The sequence below is a fragment of the Morus notabilis genome, unplaced genomic scaffold (genome assembly GCF_000414095.1).
Source record: "Morus notabilis unplaced genomic scaffold, ASM41409v2 Scaffold645, whole genome shotgun sequence".
In the NCBI taxonomy this organism is placed as follows: Eukaryota; Viridiplantae; Streptophyta; class Magnoliopsida; order Rosales; family Moraceae; genus Morus; species Morus notabilis.
The window spans coordinates 187,694-188,096 of record NW_010363463.1 but is presented as its reverse complement, the minus strand read 5'-3'; positions in this window follow the sequence as shown (position 1 = coordinate 188,096).

Sequence of the window (403 nt, the reverse complement as noted above, 5' to 3'; positions counted from 1 at the left end):
TTCTTTGTTCAGGAAAACTTAGTGGTTGATCTAATGTGGCTATTAATCGTGCCATTTCCATACGATCAACTTGCGGATCGTATTTCCACGTGCTTAGACCGCCGGTTTGGCGGTCAAACGATAATTGTGTTTGGCGGAGTTGATCTCCGCCTCCTTGCTTTTGAAGACACTTTTCAAAGTGCCTTCTTAAATGTGTAGTGCTGTGAATAGTGTTACCTTGTAATTTCTCACCACAATATTTACATTGAGCTACGTATTTAATGTTACCGTTATTGTCGACGTCCTCGAATGTGTTGAAGTGCTCCCAAACTGCTGAGGTGCGCTTGCATTTCTTCTTAGAACTTGCAACACTTGCACTAGCACTACCGCTTGCCTCTCCTCCATGGCCACTTGTGCCACCACC